The 24575-nt window shown below is 44.8% G+C and overlaps 2 long non-coding RNA genes across 2 annotated transcripts; both read left to right on the top strand.

Annotated features, from left to right (window-relative positions):
- The first annotated feature begins 2168 nt into the window (after positions 1 to 2168).
- LOC135373820 (uncharacterized) lies at positions 2169 to 10670 on the top strand. The gene is made up of 3 exons (XR_010416602.1): positions 2169 to 2256; positions 6481 to 6605; positions 10568 to 10670. It is a non-coding gene; the product is annotated as an uncharacterized LOC135373820 (long non-coding RNA).
- Positions 10671 to 10686: 16 nt separating this feature from the next.
- Positions 10687 to 22178, top strand: LOC135373819 (uncharacterized). Its single transcript, XR_010416601.1, has 3 exons — positions 10687 to 10703; positions 19947 to 20071; positions 22090 to 22178. It is a non-coding gene; the product is annotated as an uncharacterized LOC135373819 (long non-coding RNA).
- The last annotated feature ends 2397 nt before the right edge of the window (positions 22179 to 24575 follow it).

Here is a 24575-nt window from a genome sequence, read left to right as displayed (position 1 = left end):
ACAAGCACGAGCGCCTAGTCAAAAGACAGCCCATGGGTAATCTATCGGCGAGTGGGTCGTTCTCTGATATACCGCCTGGAAACTCGAAACTGCTCAAAAAACAGAAAGCTTCAGAAGCAGCAAATAACAACCCCCAAAAAGAAATATTCTCTCTGAACAGCACACTCTTCTCATTAACGCAGACCCGGATTGCACGCTTCATCTCTTTTTTCTGCACTATGTCGATCCTCGTCGATATAATAATCGGCGTAATAATAAACCAACCTTGTCAAAATAGTGGAATTGTCGAGGGCTCTTCGCCAACCTTTATGACTTAAATGATATTTCAGACAGGTATGGCACATTCCTCTTCTCTGTTACAAGAAACTTACCTGAATCCTCAACAAACACACTCACTCTGGTGTTATAACCTGTTCCAAAAAGATCGTGCAGATGCAACATATTCACCTGGCGGTGTTACAATCCTTAAATCTAAAACAATTGCTGTAATACATCTACTGAAGCCACCTCTTGAGGCAGTTGCAATTAAAATTTGCCTTGATAGGGTACTGTGAAGAGTGCTAATCAATTCGTCTGTTGTGTTGACTTCACGCTGTGCAACCCATCAAGTGTATGGGGGCATTGCCACTATAAATATAAGGGTCCACTTCAGTGTAATGGTCCAGTAGTAAGAAGAAGAATCCAGTACATGAACAGATCAGAATCTTCGGGGTTGCGATTACTTTCTGTGGTTTTAAAGTTGTATCAGGTAACAGATAATTTAACGACGCGCACTCTACATTGGACTGTAACCCCTTTCAAACGAAAGCTGTTAGTCTGCCATCGTCCAATGATGATATGAGTGTTAATGAGGCGAATGACTTCATCACGAGGGAACAGAACCGATCTCGGAAATCTCTTCCGCACGCATGCAACTGCACAAAACCTGTTTTCCTTTAAAAATCGTGTGCAAAAGCCAGGTGGACGCGTCACTAAGCTAACAAGGCATATTGGGAAAATTTTGTTTCGTCGATGAATTCTAATTCACCTTCGAGAAAAGAGTAGTACAGGGTACAAACCATTCAGGGAGAACATCATACTTTTTCGATACCCCTCTTGCAGCTCAATGGGACTCCTTGGGAGCAGGTCAAGGTGCTGGGTGAGCACGTGTGTAGTTACATTGTAGTAGTTATGTCGCGAATTCTCGAAAAATCGGAAATTCTCCAGGAAACAATCTATTCAGCTCAGGCGATGAGAGTCTTTCTCGTAATATGCCGTTTAATATGTCAAAATACAGAAACCATGACAGCTTCAAAGCAAGGAGCATGCAGCTTTAAGTCAGAGATTCAAAGAACATGCAGCACGCGTCAAGAACACAAGGAGGAGTAACATGTGCAATGGTAATTGAGACGTGTCTGCGATCACATCCCATACCGGGCAATGTCAATCTTCAGTGCTGAAATTTATGTGGCGATTATGGAAATCAAGTATTGCCGTTTATTGTTATTAGTATTATTCAGTTATAATTTATCTGTATTTATTATTGATTATTATTGCAACACCTCATTAACTGCACGGTTATTTATACAACATTGGCTCCCTGTGTCTGCCTCCAAGAACGTGCAATCTACGGACCAAGAAAAGCTTTCTGGTGCTGAGAGCCGAACGTGTGGCCAGTAAAATAGACAGATGTTGAGTTGAGGTTTTGCTCGGTACCGAGTCATGTGAGTATATCTGGAAATGGAAAAACTCATTGACGATGCTGCTCCTGCTACTCACAAATATGAACCGTACATTTCCCATAGAAGCTCTTTTCACTTAGACTGTGGAATTATTTACCTTCATCCATCACCTCTGTTGTAAATCATGCCCCATTCAGCACTGTTCTCCGTTCTTCATTTCGATTGTAGTGCTACCAATCCGCGTCACTTTTATTCTGCTGCGTTCCCGTGTTGTTGCTTTGCTGTACTGTTCCCTGTGATTTACTTCGTCTGATTTGTCCATTTAAAGCCGCAAGGATCTTGGAGCCCCATGATAAAGAAAGAAAAACTAGTTATTTCTGATTAGATTACTTCCCAGGACTGCCCATTGGTATTCTTCGGTCATCGTACCATTCCACATGGAATCCGTAGTTTCGCGCGGCGAAAACATCGATGAAACGAAATCATATCTGTCGTTTTCAGGTGCCATCTGTCCTACAGGATTACTAGACAGTGCAAAGAATACGTGCAACAACAATTATCAGAAGTTGCAAGACGCATCCAAACTGCATTGTTGGTAAGCTCTGTTCCATGTGCGTTTCAAACGGCCATAAAGCGATGGCGTTTAGCAGAAAAAAGTGGGACGGGGTTATCGGCATCCTAGGATTCGTGATCCCGAGCCGTTTTTACAATCCCGCGGTATCAGGATTTCGAAATGTAGATCCCGGGATGCCGAACCGGGCAGGAATTTTTCTTTCAACTGCCCTGGGAATGTCGTACAGGATTGCATCCACTTGCACATCCATGCTATATCACAAATTCTGATACAATACGCGCTTCCCGTCATCTCCGCGGAACATTCTAGTGGAGGAGAACTCAAGAAAATAGAAAAATGGAAATAGGAAATACTCGCATGGGGGCAAAAGTTTCGCCGCGCATTATGTTGAGCATTCAAACCATGAATATTGACTTTTCGTTGGAACGCATCTCCGTGTCGTCTGGTACGAATTATCTTTCGGCTGCGCCCCATGATATTTACCGCAGGTTAGCACGGCACGAGAAGACTAACGGAGGCTTTGTATGTATTTGTCCCCTCTATGTTGTTCCAGCCTCAGAACATCAGTTCTCCCATGTCCATATTCACGAGAAGACTACGGACGGACGGGACAGGACGGGGACGTATATCACTTGTATTTACGGGGTAGCTAAAATCGGTGACGTTTTTCGCATCTTCTCCTGGAGGAGTGAACGTCGCTTATGTGAATACATGGAACATTGTTTTCCTCTTCTCCCACAGTTATTATCTCTTTCCTCTCTCACGCACAGTTATTATTCTGTTCTGTCTAGTGCAGCCAAGCTTGCGTGATTTTGGTGAAAAAGCTGTCTTCATTTTGCTTTTTATTCTCAAATAATAATAATAATAATAATAATAATAATAATAATAATGATTTTTATTATGTTGATGATGACGGATAGCAGCATGAAAGCAGGGACAGGGTGGAAGACAGAACAACTGCAGTCACACATTTTTATTATGTGCCCAAAACAGCCTCGAGGGCCTCGGTATTGGCGCACACTCACAAAGTTCTACATGATGCCGAAAACGACAGGTACCCAAGAAATGGAGAATATACTCACAGGTTACACAATACACACGTAGGCCACAGAATATATGTACAATAGCGTTGGTGGATAGACTGCTTATATCTAAAATAACAGGCACGTCTTACATAACATATTTTACATTACGCATATGTCAAATTACAGGACTAAAGGACGGCAAAAAGCTGAGTAAAAGATCGAAGTAATTATATCGAATACTGATCAGAAGAACTGCAGGATGTCAGGAAAAGAAAAATGGGCACAAGCAAAATGAGTGAACTTCACAAATGGAAAACTTTAAATACAACCTCTTTGGAGTAGAACGGGAAGTGTTAGGAAAAAAAAATCACATGACACTGGGTTTACGAGGGTCTTGCCTCGCGAGATAGTGTCCCCTTTAAATACATCAGGGTAAAAAATGTAGGATGCTTCAGTAGGGACACACCTGGAATACCGAAAGGCAGAGATCATAGCAGAGATTCGAGATTCGAGCATTGAAGATTCGCAGATTGAAGGCACTTGTATAAGAAAGTGGCATCGGTAATGTCGCGCTGAGTTGAAAGGGGAATGAGACGAACGTGTCTGAGTAGATATTCATAATTGTACGTCTGGAATCCCGGGGTGAAAAAGAAATATAGATAGTGCGAAATGTGGAGCGCTTTCTTTTGGTCAGCTTCTAGGCGCTGAGGGTTACTTAGACAGTTCCATATTATGGAAGCGTATGCAATGCGAGGGTCAACATAGACCTTATATTGGGCATACAACAACATCAGGACTTGGGAATATCTTTGTATGTCCCACAGTCCTAGAGTGCGCAATGCGGAGCATTTCGAATAGAATGTGACCACCGAGCTCACGAACCAAGTTAGCGCTGGAGATGACATTTGTGCTGGAACAGTGTTTATAACAGGTTATGTTGGCTTTACGAGAGAAACACACCTGTGTTGATTAGAAGTTTGCTCGTGCGACACCACTGGATAACACGGTCGATGTCCCTTTGTTGCAAGGCGCAATCCAATGGGGATGAGACTACTTTCAACAATTTCACATCCTCGGCATACCGTAGCAAGTTAAAATGCTGGATACACATAACGAGATCGTTGACAAAAACGTTGAAGAGTGGCCCGCGGTTGGAGTCCTGGGGAGCTCCTGATGTTGGGAGATATGGTTGCGAACAAATACCCTTAACTGTTACAGAAGAGAAACGGTATATATACACAAGTATGCGAACAGCTCTGTTAGAACGGGGATTCAGTAGAAGCGGGTGAGCTACTGGTCGGCGTAAGGTATACTATTATTGGACTAGTGAATTCCGAGGATATCTGGACACGCGGTGGCGCTCTGGCACAGAGGAGTAGTAGCTGGCTTAGCTTGTGTGCTGACGTACTCTGTGATCGTATGCCAATTTGCAGGGAGGCCAGGCTTAATGATTCCGCAGGCTAATCTGACTACAACCTCAGCTTTACGTAAGTCAACCATTGCGTCGCTGTGCTGCCGGAGCGACACCGCGAGTTGAGTTGTCCTCAGCATTCACTAACCCAAGGATAGTAGTCCACCTTGCGCCTTCCACAGCCACAACAGACCCCGGTATCATAGTTGTTGTGCTTGTTCCTCCTCTATCTCGACACCAAACAAATCAGTGGCAGCTCTCACCCCTCACGTATCACACTAGCCAGGTTTACATGAACTCGAACGGAGTTCCATTTGCTCGTGTAAACGCTGTTCGGTCGAGTTGACCCCGCGCCCGGTCGAGTCGCGTCAGCGCGACAACAGGGGCGCGTTGACTCGCTCCACGCGACCAGCGAAGTGCATGTAAAGGACGACTGGTCCAGCTCGGAACGAATGATCTGCGGGATCGAGTACAACGTGTCGCTGCGTCCGAGACAGCAATTGCTCAACGTAGGACGGGCAGACGGGTACAGAAACAGAAGCGAAGAGACGCATTTTCTGCGCTGGCACGGCTCGACTCGACTGGACGCGGAGCGTCGCTGCGATCGGCTCTCGCTGAAGAGAGTTCATATAAACCGCATGGGATGAGTTCAACCCGACTCGACTGTCAATTGGACCTGCTCTGCCGAGTTAATGTGAACACGGCTGCTTATACAGGTCTGGTGAACAAAGCAGGGCCCATGTCTAGTTTAGCGGCGCCACTCGATTTCAAACTTTTAATCTACATACCTGGATGGAATTTTGCATGGTGCATCGTAATCCAAAGTAATCAAGCGGCGGTCGGTTCCACAAATTCCTCCAGAGCTCAGTTTCCCCGTGAAAGTTTCGGCAGCGGCGACCATGTCATCTCCATGCGCCCAGTGTTTACCTATGAGAGCTTACGCACACCTAGCACTCTGTTCCCTGTTCCCTCTCGCTCGTTGCCAAGAATGCACAATGAAAGCACTAGATCTCGACGGGTATCATTTGTGGTACTCCTACGCATCAGCTATAAAGCCTGGTTTTCCTCACTAAACGAAGTGTAGTGAGGTTAGGTTAGGTTAGGTCAGTGCATATTACGCACGAAGGGGGGGGGGGGGTTCCGGAGGGGGCTACCGGCCCCCCCGGGCTGCTGCCCCCCCCCCCTCCTTGCAGTTGTTCGAGACTGTGCTGGCAGAAGACAGTGCCAATTTTGGCGCGGAGCAATTGCGTGAGGAGGAGGCCGACTGTCGTCCGATAGCGGAGTTGCTGTGCGTCTTAGCAACGAACAGGCGAAAGGCATGCTGGTAAGAGTGCGAGGTGTGCGTAAGCTGTCATAGGTAAACAATGGGCGTATGAAGATGACATGGTCGCCGCTGCCGAAACTTTCCAGGGGAAACTGACCTCTGGAGGAATTTGTGGAACCGACCGCCGCTTGATTATTCTGGATTACGATGCAGCATGCGAAATCCCATCCAAGTTTGAAATCGAGTGGCGCCGCTAAACTAGACATGAACCCAAGGCAGCGAGGGGTTCTGTCCATGTTTTCAGAAGGTAAATTATTCCTAATAATAGTCAAGTTCCTAGCACCACGCAAATTGGCTGTTTCCGAATTATCTGGATTTACGTTTGAGGTAGCTTGCCGCTTCGAATGCCGGGAAAAACTGTTCCATCTCTCCTGTGCAGTTGACTGTGCTGCTTATTCTGCGTGACTCAATCAAGGGATGTCATGAGATGGCGTCAGAATGTCCCAGTAAATTCGGACATTACTTATAGGTCTTATCTCTTCTAGTGTTATGGAATACAGCAAGACTTGTGTTCCGGAAATACTCGAAAGACAAAGATGCGATGAGACGTTTCTTCTTGAGCGGTTCTTCAAGGACATCAACGCTGACTGTGGAACATCGAAGCCAGTCTGTGAGTATCAAATAACAAGAATGCCGTGGGCATAACTCATGTTGCACGGCATGTTTCAACAGTCGTGTTTCTAACTCCAGCGATGAAGTTGCCACATCCTACAACCGCAGTTGCGTCTGCTGGCTGCCATTACCGTTCCAATATTAGTCGAAAAATTTGAAATCAACATTTATGTCTTTTATTCTGCAATAGAGCTAAATTCTGCTTCTATTCTGCGAAGGAGCTAAATGTGGCCACGAGGTTGATAAGGCTTATTATCAGCCTCGTGGCCACATTTAGTTCTTCCACCAGCGGCATGGCGTCCGCGGCTAACGCGTCCGCTCGTTGGTGGTAACCAAGGTCGTGCTGTAGACTGGGAGGTGGTGGGTTCGAATCCTACCGCCGGCTGTGCTGTCTGAGGTTTTCCCTGGGTTTTCCGAAGACTTTCCAGACGAATGTCGGCACAGTTCATCCTGAAGTCGGCCCAGGACGCACACTAATCCCCCTCTCCTTCCTGCTGTCCTCTCTCCGTCTGTCCACATCTGTACGCCGCTCATAGCCACAGTTGCTTCGCGGCGCTAACACGCAATAAAAAAAAACATTTAGCTCTTCCGTCCTGAAGAAGGCGGAGCTTCCGCCGTAACGTAGACATCCTCCCTAACTTTTATAATTTTTAAGTTTTATTGAACCCCTTTTTGTTACTTCCCCTACTTTCGTCTTCTGTCTCCCATTTATTTCAACTATATATATATTGTCGTGAAGATAATGAAGACGATGCCCTGATCGTGCTCGCATCTGAATGATCGCGCGTGCCTGCTTCTTCTTGCTGCTCAGAATAAACTCGGTTGTCCCGCTGAGTTGCTCCCTCTTAATCCTCGACAATATATACAGGGTGTTCCATTTAAGATTGACCCCACCTTTAAAAAATAATGAATCATCGCAGAAGAATGAAACCAAGTGCATAGTGTTACAAGGGACCTGGAGCATTTAATAGTATTTTTGTCGCGCAATTAACTGATTAATTAATTAATTTAATTTTTTAACTTTTTAATTAGGAGACACTGCATTAAACATTTAACAATTAAAATTTAACAATTAAAATTTAACAATGAAACACTGCATTAACAATGCAGTGTGTTGCAACTCTCTAACTCATCCGACTTTTTTTATCCGGGCCAGCAGAAAGGGCCCGGAGTTCCGAAACCACGACGGAATCAGTTTCCGTCGCGCGAAAAGAGCGCTTGATGGCAGCGCTTTCTCACGGCCGCTTGACGAACAAGCATTGATGCCGTCCGTTCCGCCTATGATGTTGTCTGTCACGGGTGCGGGGACAACAGCAAGGCCACTTCTTTGTTTTTTAGGCATGAAACGACACAATACACGGAAAGCGGAAGATAACTGCTCACGGCTTACCTTGAACCACAAGCGCGAGATTATGAAATCAATGAGAAAGAAAGAAAAGCTGTGGGCTATGAAATTCATGAAGCCGCTCTTTTACACCTTTTCATTTGCACCCACTCTCTGCGTTGTAGAGCAAGTTATGTCTTTTCCAACGAAGAGACAGTACGTACGATGCTTGTCCTAGATGCTGCACAGGGCAAGCAAGAAAGGAAGGAAGCAAGCGAGCATGTAAATAATGACAGTACTAATTGGGGGGTTTATGACTATAGGGGAGACAACGGTGATCATGACCGACGCCACGGTAGTCGGCCTGTGAATTACTTTTGCCCACTTGGAGTTCTCTAACGTGGGTGGAATCCTACACACGGAAGAATAGTATGTAAGTCACACCAGGAGACGGCATGCCTAAGCAATCCGTGCCTTCAAACAAATTGCTTCCCTCTCCGCCCGCGTTCAGAATACGCGACCTTGGGAATGGAAGCAGGAAACGCTATTAACCAAGCCATCGTCTTTCTTTTTTCAAACTGGCAACCGAAGTTTGTTCAAGGAAACAAAGAATTAAACGAGTAGATAAAAATAGTATGCCTTCTTTTTCATTCAACTTATTTTACAGAACATTGCGCAGGTATTCTAACATGACCGAAACTATACCATGTACATTCAGAGCAGGTGTTCGAAAAGAAACGAAAGTTTATTTTCGACCTTGGAGAGTGGGGAGTTCCATCGCCACAGGCGATACTCTACCCCATTGTTGGATGGAGCGGGGGGAACAAAATAACGAGCCCCTTCACAATAACGATCGAAGTCCGATGGTGTTCGAAAAGATCGCCTTCCTCAGTCACACAAAGCATGTATCTCTTAATTGTGTCCTCCGTTGCCCTCCGCAACGTGGCCGCGGGGATTCCACGGCGCACCTCGGTGATCCGCGCCTTAAGGGCGTCAGGAGTTGTTGTCTCTTGGTCGTACACGCGATCCTTGAGATATCCCCACAGAAAGATATCTAACGGCGTCAGGTCTGGGGATCTCGCAGGCCACGACACAGATCCGTACCTTCCTATCCATCGGCTAGGAAATCCCCTGCCAAGATAGGCACGAGCTTGGCTAGAGCTGTGGGCGCATCCCGGGCGCGTGCCGCCTGCAGGCAATGGTCCTACGCACGTTTGGAACACATAGGTCCGATCAGGATTCCCGATACCTGCTCCGGACTCTTTCGTCGACAGTGTCCCATTACCATGCCCTCCACGCATTCCGGTGTATTTTTTTTTTTTACTTATACGAATTGATGAATGAAAAGAAGAAGCAATCTGAATAACGTTTTATAAAGACATGATGCATTATATATACGTAACAATTACACAACTGGATGAATATATTCCTGACAGAGATACACAAGTGCGCAACAAAGATTCAAAGTATTTAGCATCAGAGCACTGGGGAAGTGCAGGAGGCCTAAAGAGCAATTATATCACGAGAGATGAAGTGACTGCTCAAAACGTACTATAGCCAGTCCTCCTCAGGTACCCGAGGATGCGGCTGTAAAATATGGACCACTGCGCCCATCTACAACGTTGGAAGCTCATTGGCCGAGACTGTGTGTGCTCTCCGATTGTGCTTTGTGTGAATAAAATGTTTCCTTTAGCCAAAAGTCGCTTCAGTTGCTTTGAATACCGTATAACGGCGGGAGGCGTGAAATCCAGTAGAAGTTCATGGTGGCCAGGACCGGCTGAAAGCTCAGCAAAACGTTGAAGCTCCTTATTGGCCCAATGGCTATGCATAATATCTTACGACGTCGCACTCTGATTGGTCGTGTGCCCAGTGTTGCTTGAATGTGCAATGATTGAAAATTATGTTTAAGAAAGACTATAATGCAGACAAACGACCAGCATTACAAACCTGGTGAAATATGTTTGCAATCGGATCCAGATACCATACAGATACTTTAGATGCAATGAACATCCATATGCTGCAGGAAGCACACTTGCAAAGACGTGAACACTAAACCGATTGTGTATCAGTTCACAATTCACAAAGTGGCTATTAAGTCGTATAAGTTCTTCATAAGCGCGTAGGGGAAACGTTGGGGGGGGAGGGGGGTGCTGGACCTGTCCTGAATCTCATTTAATCCGGGATGTCCTGTACAAGCCTCCCAATCAAATTTTTCATGTCAACAAGGAGTTCTCGAATTCTGCAAAATAACACATGTTAAAAAACTGCACGACGCAAGTGTAATGGGGCACTTACTCTGAGCTCTTCCTAATAAAACGGCGTCGCACAGGAACGATTTTACGGAAGAAGCATCAAGCCCTAAACACTGGCAACGACCACAAATGTACACGAATGCACTTGTTCGCCATGACCTGTCTGTATTCTAGACAGGTCATCGCGAAAAGTCTGCAAGAGAACAGTAATCTTTCAAACAGTAGGGACTTAAAACGTAAGTCATATGAAAAATTGACTACCACGTAATCACTGTTGGATGCATCTTCTACTGGGTTTCTTGAAAGCAGGGAGATAGACTTTCTGAAATTATTTGTACTAGTTAGTTGGGGCAACTTTACATGCATAATTATTTCCCTTTTCAGGCGACGTTGCATCAAAGTGCCCGAACAAAACGTTATCACTTGCACAGACTGTCTGCGAAGAAAGCTTTATGAGGGAACACGGCCTCGTCCTTCCCCCCGAATATGTGAACAAAGTGGTGAACAAATGGTACTGCTGGTAAGGACTTTTTCGCGTACAACTGGCGGTTCCACAGTCTTCTTGAGATACTTATCCGGACCAAGGCTGTCTTCACCCCACACCCTGTTAGAAGATGTCTGCCACAGATACCGCCCACCTCGTGTTTCACTGGCTGAGTGACTTAGAAACGCTTGAGGAGACAGGAATCATGACTGATTTGTCCGGCCCTGCACTTGAGGCAGATAATTCAGGTGAAAGCCAAGCTGACGTGCTACAAAGGTGACATCGCTTGACGGAGATCCGGAGAGTGAAAGTTCGAACCCTGCAACCACGCGCATTGGCGTTTTCCTGAATTGTCGTTTGACGTAGCTTGTCGCAGTAGTATTCAGTCATGTCGAGGCTACGGCCGGTCCACTCAGCAACCTGGACCCCTGGGCCCTGCCCCTGAGCCCTTCGCGTATTTTCCCCCGCGCGGCGCGTGTGCGGAGGTTGTCCGCGCGCTTATAACATGCAGAGACATGCAAAGAAGGGTCATACACAAAAAGTACAAGTGAAAATTTATTTGTCAATGCCAATTGTAATGCCAATCAAGTTGAGATATATTAATTAAAGCCAATAGTGCTGGGAATTGTGCCAATTGTGATGCCGATCAGGTGAAGGAGAAAAACCCAGCCGAGAAAACTTCACGACCTGTAACAGAAGAAACAAAAAGACAAGGCAGTACATGTGAATAATATACATAATTTATTAATTATATCCAGTCCTTAAATTCTGAAATTAAAATGCAGTAGCACATTTAATCAAAGATGTTCTTAATACGATTACAATCAAAATTACAAGTTTTATTATAAAAAGTCTGAGATGTGGGAACCTGATAGATGTAAGTAATTTCGAGCATAATATGGAAGCTAAGTTTAATATTCCAATATGACACACATTTAATTAATCAATTTCTATTGAAGTGAATAGCGCAGGCATAAGGCAATAATTCGAATCAACACATAGCATTAATATAGAACCAATAATCCAACATGTAGGGAAATAATAGCTACACCATATCAAAACGAGAAACGATCACCACATTTAATCAAAGAAGATATTCTTAATCAATATGATTATAAACAAAATTATAAGTTGTGTTATAAAAAGTCTAATATTCCTATACGTGAGAACCATCAGTGCAATAGCGGGAAGTTCTGATAGTTGTACGTAATTAACTGTGAACAGCAGAGACCCTGGAAGACTATGGGACATGAACACAAGAGAAAATAAAATATATACCACTACAAATCAGATATTCCTAATCAATATGATCACAATCAAATTACAAGTTGTATTACAAATATTCCTACATGTGAGAACCATCATGCAATAGACGTAAGGGAATAACGAGGAAAAACACAATCAACAGCTACAATTAATAGAAAGACAAACCTGCACACCATCCAACACATAGAGAAATAATAGCTAGTCAATCTATCAAAAGGAGAAATATTACAATATAGCACAGACTTAACGCTGAAGAAGAGAGGAACACTCCAAGCGGCGACATGTAAACAACAACAGAGGAAAATAATATATCATTGAACCATCATGAAATCGACCAACATACAATTTTCATTCTAACAAACACGACAAACCTTGATGGAGGTATCCAAGACATAGAAAATATGGAATGTTTACATCTCGGTTTTCACTCTTTTCCTTAAAGCCGGGAGACTTTGTCTCTATCTAAATGACCAAGACGAAGCAACTCCCATGCTTTATCACCCAAAGGGTTGGGGGCTGATTCCTTCGTCCAGCAAATGGGGCGTTCTAGAGGTCAGATAAGATAGTTCAAAGGCGATATATTTTATTGTGCCGCGCAAATAGATGTCAATATTATTCGCGGGGATCACTATATTTTCGTATCCTTTCCTTGAAACGGAAATCTTATGTCAAAGTGGTTGAGAAGTCGACTAAGTTTGTACACATGCGATATTGTTATTGAACATCTAGAGAAAGTCCAAATTATTAAATGGTAGCAACAATACTCAATCAAAAAACGAGAAACAAATTTAATTACATCAAGTTTGGTAATATCTTGCAGCAGAAAGTTCTATATAGATGAACCACACAGAAAAATCAAATGTGAAACACAACTCAGAAATACCGGGCATTCCCAACTCAGAGATTATTTTTACTTATCTCAATCGAGCGAACAATTGAAACAAATATGACACAATTAATACATCATGCATACATAATGTCCAATTCATCGAATATCAGTCGAACCTGAAACAAAACAATAATTAATTCAGACAAATCATTTCTAAGCAAGCAGCGTGAATACACCGTAGAATCTGTACAGAAACTTGTCATTTTCAATGAATAAACATGATCAACTAGTGGATTCAAGCGATAAAGTGTGATGAAACCCGACGACCCCCAACACCAACATCAAGTTAGGGAGGGACGGCCTCTAGTATGGCCTTGTGCATAGAATCATTGAAAGCGCACATTTTTTTCTTACTGATTTTGGAGAGCAGCTGCAGCTGCTTGATCTGCCAACTCATTGCCTTTGATGCCTACGTGGCTGGGCACCCAGCATATAGGATGAGGGAGTACCCCTTTGTTCTTATCAGACTGGCTAAAGATCTTGCTCGCTGCACAAGAAAGTTCTTTGTTGTGTGCTGACTACAAATTGCGTTAATGGAACTCAAGGAGTCTGTATATATAACAGAATACTTTATAGAATCTTGAAGGATGTAGTTGAGAGCCAAGATAATGGCGTAAACCTCGGCAGTGAAAATTGATGCAAATGTTTTTATACGATGAGACCTTGTGTACGCGCCACAAATCATGGCACAAGTCACTCCTGCACTAGACTTGGACCCATCTGTGTAAATCTCAGTATGGTTATCAAAGCTGTCTTTCAAGTGTGCAAGCTCTTGTTGAAGTACTGATGAGGCGCTGTCTTGTTTGTTGTACTTTGCCAAAGAGATGTCAGACCTTGGAGGTGGTTCCCAGTGTGAGAGCTTTCTGCTACACTCTACAACTTGTAGGTCACAGGACGAGAAACCGTGGCAATCGAACTCTCATGCAATTCGCAAAGAGAATGGAGGGACGACAGAGGGCTTGTTAATGAACAGCTGTTTAAAGCGTGTGTGCTTGACGCAAGTCGAGGCTGGATTTTGGGGTGGACTATTTATTCTAAGTGCGTACGATGTACCGAGATAAGAACGCCGTCTTTTGAAGGAGCATTCCTTCGATTCAACATATAGACTCTGTACAGGAGACGTTCGGAAGGCTCCAAGCACGAGCCTGAGCACCTGGTGATGGACAGGGTCCAGGGCTTTCAACACACTCTCGAGCAGAACCGTAGACAAAGGACCCATAATCCACTTTGGAACGAATACATGCAGTATATACTTGGTGAAGTGTTTCCTGGTCTGCACCCCAAGATCTGTGAGAAATGATTTTTAAAATGTTTAGTGACTTGACACACTTTATCTTTAGGTTTTGGATATGAGCCTTGAAGGTCAGCTTCGAGTCGAAAGTAATGCCAAGAAATTTGGCTTCTGGTTGAACAAGGATATCTTGTCGGTTAAGCTGCAGCGTAAGTGGTGCGAACAGTCCTCTAATCCTAGAGAAATGGACACACACAGTTTTCTCAGCTGAGAATTTAAATCCATTTGATGAAGACCACTTGGCCATATTGTTGATGGCCACCTGCATGTGTCGTTCGTATATTGACAGATTCGTGGAGCAACAAGATATTTGAATGTCATCCACGTTCAAGGAGAAAGATATGGAGGGTGGGATGACATTGGTTGATTTTCACAATAAATAAAACAACACTGAGAACGGATCCCTGCGGGACACCATTCTCTTGTACGAAGGGGCGGGATAGAGTGGTTCTCAGTCGCACTCTAAAGGATCTGTGCTGGAGGAAGTTTGAAATGCATCTAAGGAGTCTGCCCCCCACGTCAAAAGAGTAAAGATCCTGCAGAATACCGTGTCGCCACGCAGTGTCATACGCTTTCTCTAAATCAAAGAAAACAGATAAGCAATGTTGTCTTCTGACGAAGGCTTCACGGATAGTGGTTTCTAGCCGAACAAGGTGATCCATAGTGGAACACCCTGTTCGAAAACCACATTGAAATTCAGAAAGGCAATTATTTTATTCCAGATGATGAACCAGACGGTTATTGACCATTCGCTCAAACGTCTTCCCAATACAACTCGTAAGGGCGATAGGTTTGTAACTGGCTGGATTCGATGCTTCCTTTCTTGGCTTGAGAAGGGGAATGACAGTCGCAGTCTTCCGTAATAGTGGTAACGTTCCCTCTGCCCAAACGCGGTTAAAGAAAAGGAGCAACAATTTTTTTGAGTCATCAGACAAGTGGCACAGCATAGAGTAGGTTACTCTGTCTGGGCCCGGGGCAGTGGCTTTAGCAGCGAATAGGGATCGCTGAAGCTCCACCATCGTGAACGGCTGATTGTATACGTACTCATCACCACCACTCATTGGAATTTTTCGTTTCTCAGCGTTTCTTTTTACTCTAAGAAATTCGGGACTGTAATGGGATGAATCAGAGATGCATTCAAAATGTTGTCCGAGCGCATCCGCCTGTTCTTGCAGGCTTCCGCACACCTGCCCGTTGACTTCTAAAAGAGGGATTGTATAACTGCAGTGTTCTCCTCTGATTTTGCGAAGTCTGTCCCACACTACTTTGGATGGGGTACTGTGAGATAGAGAAGACACGAAGTTGTGCCAAGATGACCGCTTTGCTTGTTTCCGCGTCCATCTGGCCTTGGCTGTCGCCTTTTTAAACAAAAGAAGATTTTGTGATGTGGGGAACCTTCGAAATGTACCCCACGCACGATTTTGAAATTTACGAGTTTCCTTGCACTCGCTGTTTCACCATGGCTTCGGTCGTTTCGGTAGACGACCAGAAGTCTGGGGAATGGATTGTGTTGCTGCATCGAGGATGACGTTGGTAATTACATTGTTGGCCTCTTCAACTGTCATCCTCTCCACAGGGATTAACGACAGGTCACATTTTTTAGAGAAAGCATTCCGGTCACCATGTTGGAGCTTCCATCTAGGGGGACATGCTGTCAGACTATTGACTGCACACATATATTTCAGGATCACTGGAAAGTGATCACTCCCAAGTGGGTTTTCTTGCACGCTCCATTCTATATCTTGATATAGACATGGACTGCAAAGTGATAAATCTAAGACCGAGAAAGACTGACTTGAACAGTGGACATACGTAGGTGATCCTGTATTTAAAAGACAGATGGAGGTTGATAACGAGACCCTTTCCAATATTTTCCCTCGGCCGTCGGTTCTTGTACTGCCCCAAAGCGGATTGTGTGCATTAAAGTCGCCTAAGAGTATAAATGGAGTTGGAAGTTGGCTGATTAAGTGTTCTATATCTCTCTGTGCAAAACTTCCTGATGGTGGCAAATAGACCGAGCAGATGGTGACAATTCTGTCCAGACACATCTGCACGGCTACGGCTTCCAAGTCTGTAACCAAGTGGACTTCTTTGGACGGAACAGTTCCTCGTGTGACGATAGCCACGCCACCAGATGAGCGAGTGGCGTCTGTTCGATCTCTTCGAAATACATTGTGTCTACGAATTGGATTTGGTGTGTGTGTGTTTAAATATGTTTCTTGGAGGCAGAAACATGCTGCATTGTACTTGTCAAAGAGATCGTTAATGTCGTCTAAGTTAGAAAGTAAACCACGGCAGTTCCACTGGAGGAAGTGGTTCATAACGGTCACACTAAAAAGGAGGAAAAGAAGGCGCAGCACTTGGTGACACCTACTAGAAAAGACTTGTACCATTTAGGGGGGTTGGACCCTTCGCGGGGGTTGTTTCTGTTGGTCATTCCCTTTGAAACCCCTTCCTCGTCCTTTTTCTCGTTTTTCCTTCCCTTGTGAAGGAATGCTGGGGAGGCTCGACGATGACTTCTGCGACATGCAGTCGTCATCGTCGACCTCCATACTTTGGGTGCCTTTTTGGGAAGAGGTTTTTACGACCCCGTACCAAACTGACTGTCTGCCATCGACCGCATAATTATCCGTTTGGCAGACACGACGCCTTGCTCTTGCAAGCCCTCTTCGATTTCAGTTTCGCTGCAGTCGATTAACTCTTCTTCGGAAATGACTCCCTTAACGGTGTTCAGTGTTCGGTGGGTTGTAACTGAAACAGGTATCTCCCCGATCTTCTTTAGAGATTGCAGTGCTGTACTTTCTTGTTTATTATTGACCTCTACCTGAATGTCTCCTGAGCTCAGTTTCTTGGCCTGAAACGACTTTCCTATTACGGGTTCGAGTGCCCTAGCAACAAGAAAAGGAGATACTTTAGATAGTTGTTTGGTCTCCTCATCTGAGTGAAGAATCAGCCAGAATCAGAAACCAAGGTTCCGGACAACTTAGGTCAGAGAAATGCAATGTTCGTTCTTCGGTGCGGCTCCTCTTGGGCTCCGATCGGGTTTTTTTTTTAGGTGATTGTGTCCATAGAAAATAATGAATGACATTCGCAGAATGAATGACATTCGTGCAGATGTCCTGCCGCCCACCACGGAGTCCAACCAGGGGACCGCGCATCACGCAGTAGCAGGTACCTCTGCATGATACCCAAGTGCAGCTTTCTGGATACTGAAAAGAACTACCCAAGGTTGACCCTTGCCGCCAAAGATGATGAAAAGTGGAAGGAAGCGAGAAGGAGAGAAGATAAAGAGAAAGCAATGAAAAGGTGGATGGCGACTAGCTGAATAATCCTGGCCGGGCCTTCCAGGACCACTCGACTATGGGAAGCAGGGGCCAAAGCGGTGTGTTGTTCTCCCAGAGGGGCCCCGAAGGGTCCTAAACAACCTCCAGGTCCACTCAATCGCCAGGATCCCCCTTTCCCCAGACACGGGAAAGCCACGCACAGCTATACGTGGGGATAGCCCTCCTGCGGCGACCCAACCGTGAATGCAAGAGGGGGCTACTGCGGCTGCTGCCGGGCGATGGGGGCGCCAATTTTCCGACGCCGGGTTTGATAGATTGATTAGCTATTATTTCTCTATGTGTTGGATGGTGTGCAGGTTTGGCTTTCTATTAATTGTAGCAGTTGATTGTGTTGTTTCTCGTTATTTCCTTACGTCTATTGCAATGATGGTTCTCACATGTAGGAATATTTATAATACACCTTGTAATTTGATTGTGATCATATTGATTAGGAATATCTTCTTTGTAGTGGTATAAATTTTATTTCTTCTTGTGTTCTGGTCGTTCTTGTTCCATGTTCTTCCATACATCTAACGGCACCCATCTTCTACAAATCAGGGCAGATATCATCAGAGCTGGTTGTTGGCTAGGAGCGTGCTATGTGGTGAAGTTTATTTTTAACATATCTATTTTCTGTGTTGGATTCATAAAACAAAGTACGGTTTGTAGTGTCTCTTAGAATGAAAATTGTATAGTGTTCGAATTGTATAGTGTTATTGTGTGTTCGATTAGATTATGTCACGAGGATGATTTTATGATAATTAAAATGATAAATTATTCTCCTCTGCTGTTTTGATTAAGAATAACTTCTTTGTAGTGGCATAGATTTTATTTTCTCTTGTGTTCGTGTCCCATAGTCTTCCAGGGTCTCCGCTGTTCACAGCTAATTACATACAACTATCAGAACTTCCCGCTGTTGCACTGATGGTTCTCACGTATAGGAATATTAGACTTGTTATAGCACAACTTATAATTTTGTTTATAATCATATTGATTAAGAATATCTTCTTTGATTAATTGTGGTGCTCGTTTCTCGTTTTGCTATTATTTCCCTACATGTTGGATGATTGGTTCTATGTTAATGCTGTGTGGATTCGAATTATTTCCTTATGTCTGCACTATTCACTTCAATAGAAATTGATTAATTAAATTTGTGTCATGTTGGAATATGAAACTTAGATTCCCTATGGCGCTCGAAATTACTTACATGTACCGTGTTCTCACATCTCAGGCTTTTTATAATAAAACTTGTAATTTTGATTGTGATCGTATTGGTTAAGAACATCTTCTTTGATTAAAATGTGCTCTCCCTTCTGATTCACTGAAACATGTGTGTATGATTACAGTTAATAAAAAATACTGTGTTTGATCTGTGATACCTATTCAATGCTATTGTATCTTACCTGTAATAAGTATTTCTTTGTTACGTGTATTGTGTTTCTTCTGCTTCAGGTTTTTTGGCTGGGTTTTTCTCCTCCACACAGAATCACAGCATAATTCCTAGCACTATTGACTTTAATAAATATATTTTCACTTGTACTCTTGTGTATGTCTATCCTTTGCATGTAAAGAGCCTACTGCACACCTGTTGTAGCTGGAAAAAAAAATATGATTGAAGTCGACATAGATTGAAAAATGACGAAAGTAAGGCGACCCAGGCTGAAAAATGTGAGCTGGTAAGCGCGCACGCAGCCCTCCGGCCACGCCCACCCACCGGTAAGCGCCTCCACCCGAGCGCCGCCCGGCGCGTGCGGGAAAAAATACGCGACCCAAGTCGCCCTAGGCTAAAAAATGTCGAAAGAAGTCTGCCCAGGCTGAAAAATGTGAGACGGTAAGCGCGCACGCAGCTCTCCCCTTTGGGCCAGGTTTTTCTCCTTCACGCAGAGTCATAACATAATTCCTGACAGTAATGACTTTAATAAATATATTTTCGCTTGTACTTTTGTGTATGGCTATCCTTTGCATGTAAAGAGCCTACTGCACACCTGTTGTAGCTGAAAAAAAAATATGATTGAAGTCGACACAGATTGAAAAACGACAAAAGAAGTCGACCCAGGCTGAAAAGTGTGAGCTGGTAAGCGCGCACGCAGCCCTCCGGCCACGCGCTACCCACCGGTAAGCGCCTCACCCGAGCGCCGCCCGGCGGGTGCGGGAACAAATACGTGACCCAAGTTGGCCAAGCCTCAAAAATGTCGAAAGAAGTCGACCCAGGCTGAAAAATGTGAGGGTAAGCGCGCATGCAGCCCTCCCCCCGCCGATAAGCATGGTGACAACCCTCCACACACGCGCAGCGCGGGGAAAAATACGCGCAGGGCTCAGGGCAGGGCCCAGGGGTCCATGTCGTAGTTTCGCCCTGCCGTAGTTTTGGCATGACAGAATACTACTTGTCGCTTCCAAACTGGCGGAAAAAGCTGCTTATTCGCTCGTGCGCAGTTCACTGCGTTCATTCGGCGCGAACCGATGTTAGCGCCCCTGTAATTTAACAGCTATTTGTGCACGATGTTTTCCAGTATGATGCAGTACAGCCAGAATTGTCTTCAGGACACGCTGAAACAACAAGGATGCGATTCCGAAGACTTTTTGCAGGGGTTCACTCGGAAAGTTGAGACTCAATGTGGAACGTCCAAGTCGTTCTGTAAGTACAATAAAAGAAGAATGAAGCAGGGATAACACATAATACGAGGCTTGGGACAACAGTAGTCTTTGTAAGTCCAGTGATAAATATCCCTCCGGCGATCAAAATCATTACATTGGGACATTGCAGTGGGACTTAACGGTAGTTGAAATCGAGGAGGATCGCCAGACTGTCAAGCTGAATGTCAACGAAACGAAATCACAATGAAAACGAGATCAATATGCAAGCAAGAAATTAAACTGAGAAGAAAAAAGTGTTTTATCGGGGGGCCTCGCTTTCTTTTTCTCGGCTATGTTTTACATTCCCACTTGCATTAAACGAGCCCTCAGCTGCTTGTATTTCTAGCGGAAATACCTTTTCCTCTTGTAATTTAAATCTTAGCGGAATAGCTACTCCGCTATTGAAACAAAATTGTCAAATGCTTTGGCGGTTTTATGTTGCTCATCCAGAAGTACCAGAGGCTAGCACACAGTGGTATGAAAGAAGAGAAAGAAACAAGGGAAGTGCGTCATCTTAGCAAATGACAAGGATGCGCAGAATAAGGAACAGTGCCATCGGGAACCAAACCCAACACTCCTTATGTAGAATACGCGTTTAATTTCAACAGAGGGGAAAAAATAATTGATTCTCGCACACGATCACGTTCTTCCATATTTGATATTGCTGCCGATGGTTGCACATCTGGAAACATTTGACATACAATGTGCATTTACTTTATTCATTGTAGGTGTTTTGTAAGAAAAGGAAACATATAGAAGCGTCGACGCCGTGTTTGTAGTCGACAGACCATCCTCTCGCAGATAGTGCGCAGCTTTCCAGTGGCTCACATCATCTTACATCACATTACATTATTGGTTACGCACTGCGAAAATGATTATTGAGAGAGACCTAAAATTTTCACACTGCAGTCTTCTATTCAGGAGGTAAAGCTTCCCACTTGTACTATTTCACATTTGTCTCGCTAATGAAGCGCGTAACAACGTACAGGGCTGGGCAGAGGTCTACTGAAGACGCTCTGGCGCATTCCTTCCTCAGAGTCAGAGGGTAGCAGCGAATGGTACCTTGCGAACTAGTACGTGCATAGGTAACGCAACCTCTTCTTTCCAAGTCCGTGCGGTACCTTACACTCTAAATATTTTCACACCTTTAAATGTGTAATAACGTGCATGGCGCACGGCTTTTTAGGTGTAATTTTTATAACACCATAATGGAGCAAGGTTTCGCACAAATTTTCTTTACTCGAGTGTTGTCTGTCCTCAAAAATTGAGTGCACGAGTGCTTATGGGAACTAGCGTGCCTTGAAGCATTACGAAACTGCAACATGCAGAGGTAGAGGAAGAAGAACGGCACTCCCGGTGTGCACGGCAGCCGCGTCAGCCGGGTTAAACGATAGCACGACACAGCAGTGGTCCAAAAAGTTATCATGCTGCTTTGCGGCGCGCACAAAGTAGCATTTTCTATCTTCCCTGGCCGCCATAAAAGACTGCACAGCACGCAATCACATTAACACTCCGCTGCCCTCCCCACACAAGATGTGGCGTCTTCAAGCAACTTGGATGTTAATCGCGTTTTCCCACAATCATCTCATCTGTATGTGTTTCAAACACGAAGAACGTTACACCCATTTCAGGTACGACGAAGTACAGTAAAAAATACAGAAGGTATGAAACATCGTGTCCCCCTAACAAAACGGAAAACACACGGAGCGTATGGCGCGTTTCCCACTGTTTACCTTTCCGCTGTTATGACGTGGAACGGACCGAGACCCTGGCGAATGTGAGAGCGGTATGTCACCACAAACTCGATTTTACACCCTCGCCCTCTTCTGCTGCGCAGAAACCTACAAGCAGAGCAATAATATAATGGCTACTGCGGTGCAATGCCGTAGCAGCATTTCTTAGCACTGGGCATTTAGTAGCAGTTTACTGGGGTTCCTTCACGTACACCGTACGCCCTTCTGAAATCCTTCCTGTATGTTGGTTGGGCCATCTTACATGTACTATAATTTTTGTTTACAGGCTCTGCTCAGTGTAATAACAACACGTTATCCCATGCCCAGTTTGCGTGCAGCGAGAGATATATGCAGATCCATGTGCTGAATCCTGAAAAACCGGGAGAATTGAGCCCGGATATGCAGAAACGTTACTGCTGGTAAGCGCTTTTTCTTTTACGTGCAAACGGCAGTTCCATAGCATTTTTGTGATAAGCGTCAGACCACAACAGCACCAGCAGACGGCGCCTGTGTTCACCCAACACCACATAGTGCACCAGAGGAAGTCTGCCTCAGATGCCGTTCACCTCGTGTTTTAAGGCGCGTGTTTTAAGGCATTAGTCAGCGCATTATCCATCGGCCTGCAGTAGCGTTTGGAGAGCGGCAGAACGATAGAAAAGCAGCGACACCACCGAATTCCGAGGGGTGCGGATATCGTGGATGGGCGACTGCTGGACGAAGGAAGCGTCGGAAGCGGCGCGAGCAAGTTGCCCATCAGGGATTAGCCGTGGATGGCGACACGCGGAACTGCCCAGATTGCTCGCGTGGATCGCGTTCAGCAGAGGATCAGATGCTGCTGATGTTAACCACGTGATTCTTCTGTGAGCGTGCTAGATGCAAAACACGAAGGGAAAAGTGCAACAGATTAATATCAAATGAAATGTTGTGTTCGCCCCGTGTATTTGGATGTCTTGTGAATAGCGAGTCACAACAAGTGGCTCTGTGAGTGCGCACCCCTGCACTTATACCATATCTGTGTTTCAGTTTTTAAAAGTATGTAATGTTTTATGGCCATTTGTTATGGGAAGGAGTTCGTACCGCACGTTCTGCAAAGTTATAGATACGTTTTTAGTTCTCGTTTAATTCTTTCCACCTTGTAATTTCCCCATCACTTACCTAGCTTCGCGCATCATAGCCATAAACCCCATAGCCATATAGACCAGAACAATCCAACTCATCACCATCATCACCTGTGTTCGTGAATTTCACAAGTAATAAAAGTGTTTCTGAAATTATGCGGATTTCCTTTCCTTGAGAGGGTACGAAAACGTTCGCTGGGGACGCCGTCAATCCGTTATTGTAGAAACGTTGCATGAGGTTAGCTTTAGGCGTTTTACGACAGCGTCGCTTGCCACCGAGAAAAACTCGCGTTCTGCCGCTCACAGAACGGCTCATACGGTTGAACCTTTAAAGGAATGAGTGAAACAGTCGGAAGAATGGGAATCATGACCGAGGTGTCCAACATTGCAATTGAGGGACGATAATTACGTAAAAGCCAATACGGTAGGCTACACAAGCACAATCGCTAAACAAAAACAATGAGAGTAAAACGTTGAATTCTGGCGCCTATGGGCGGCGTGCAGCGCCTATAGGCGCGCTGCTGCTCGTCCCCCTTGTGAAGAAACTGCACAACTGCTCTAGGAGAAATTTGGCGCAAGCATACTACGCCGCGCACGTTTGCATTCACGTTTCGTGCAAGCGTTCTCGTGGGATTGCCTCATATTAGATATAGTGTGTACAGTTTACGAGCAGGCGCTTCCTCGTAAGGGTAAAACGTATGTAATTTTTACCACATAACGCGTGTGTGTGTGAGGGCCCCGATGTTGACCCATTTGCCGCAATCCCTGAACCCGTGAAAAAATAGGTTCTTTCTTGGCAACAATCTTCCTGGGTTCCGTATAGTTATTTCCAGACTTGTGAGCAAACCCATTGTTCGAGAAGTCGCGGTTATTAGAAAAGCTAAAAAGGCTCCTTAGTATGCCTTCGCACTGATCGAGTGGAAACAATTTTACGTTATTTATCATGTCCCTAGCGCTGTTTCTTTTTTAGTGATGAGATTTTTTTAGTTTCCTAACTTGTCGGGAAACTGAAAACCCGAGGTATAGAGGACGATAACAGACAAACACGATTTCAAATTACCACACGACGTCAAATTCTACTTCCTTCAAAGGAAAATATGGTCGATCCATTGGTGGATCAGACGAAAATGTTTTAATGCTGCAAAATCCTTCACACGACCGTACACAACGCGAACGCAAGACATTATTCTCAGCCGAACGAGCCTTTCGGGGTTCCACCAATTCAGCTTGGCGGCGTCATCTCGCAGCGTCAGCCTTCTTTCGCCGCCGCTTGCTTGCTTAGTAGGGGGAGCTCCTTCGCACAACCTTAATAACCCATGGAGCGCCTGGAACAACGCGCCACGCCATTTTAGCCTGGCGCGCCACGTTCTTCTACGGCGCCGCGGCCGCCAGTTGTGCTGGCATTGTGACCTGGAGGCTTTATATATCAGTAGATCGATTTCGAAATTCAGTGAAATCGATTAATTTCGTGCAAAAAAAACACAGAAAAAAACTCGTTATTCATATTTTCCGCTACTTCAGTGTGTGAAGCGTGGTGAAGGAAGTGGTAAATCTCGAATCCGCAATACGCGCAGGCGCGAAGCGAGCCGTTGACTTTTCGTACATGACCCGATTCATTGCGAATATTTGGCCCAAAATACTTTCCAAAACGTTC

Source organism: Ornithodoros turicata, unplaced genomic scaffold (genome assembly GCF_037126465.1).
Source record: "Ornithodoros turicata isolate Travis unplaced genomic scaffold, ASM3712646v1 Chromosome32, whole genome shotgun sequence".
NCBI classification, from domain to species: Eukaryota; Metazoa; Arthropoda; class Arachnida; order Ixodida; family Argasidae; genus Ornithodoros; species Ornithodoros turicata.
The sequence above is the reverse complement of the archived record's forward strand: the minus strand, read 5'-3'. Positions and strand labels throughout refer to the sequence as shown.